The 612-nt window shown below is 42.5% G+C and overlaps 1 non-coding gene across 1 annotated transcript; it reads right to left on the reverse strand.

Moving 5' to 3' along the window:
- Window positions 1–275: 275 nt before the first annotated feature.
- Window positions 276–382, reverse strand: LOC141617697 (small nucleolar RNA R71). The gene has a single exon (XR_012531185.1). It is a non-coding gene; the product is annotated as a small nucleolar RNA R71 (small nucleolar RNA).
- Between the last annotated feature and the right edge of the window lie 230 nt (window positions 383–612).

The following is a 612-nucleotide window of genomic DNA, read 5'->3' on the forward strand; positions in this document are numbered from 1 at the left end:
CCGCCTTCATTCAACTAGTTGAGAGGAGCCAATTCGGGGGAATGCCTAGTGAGGACCCTCATTCTCATATGGAAACATTTTGTGATTATTGTGAAGCTATCTCTCAAACGGGCGTGACTCAAGACCAAATAAGATGGGTCTTATTTCCTTTTTCGTTAATCGGCACCGCAAAGCAATGGTTGAAGGGCCTTGATAAGGCCACCCTTGGAATAGATTCTTGGAACAAGCTAGCTCTAGCTTTCTACAAAAAATTCTACCCACCGGAGAAGACCAATATGCTAAGAGCTCAAATTACGGGTTTTAAGCAAAGGGATGAAGAATCTTTGTATGAAGCTTGGGAGCGGTTCAAAGGTATTTGTCGCTCATGTCCTCACCATGGACTTAGCGAATGGTTTTTAGTGCAACAATTTTGGAATGGTTTATATGAAGATTCAAGGAACATTCTCAATATGGGATCAAATGGAATGTTCACCAAAGTTGATGACAATCAAACATGGAACAAGATTGAGGAAATGGCGGTCCATAATTCGCAATATAGTAGGCCTCGCAAGGCTACTAGAGGAGGAAAGTATGAAGTGGACACCGTGACTCAATTGGGTGCTCAACTTAGTG

This window comes from Silene latifolia, chromosome 1, assembly GCF_048544455.1.
Source record: "Silene latifolia isolate original U9 population chromosome 1, ASM4854445v1, whole genome shotgun sequence".
Lineage (NCBI taxonomy): Eukaryota > Viridiplantae > Streptophyta > Magnoliopsida > Caryophyllales > Caryophyllaceae > Silene > Silene latifolia.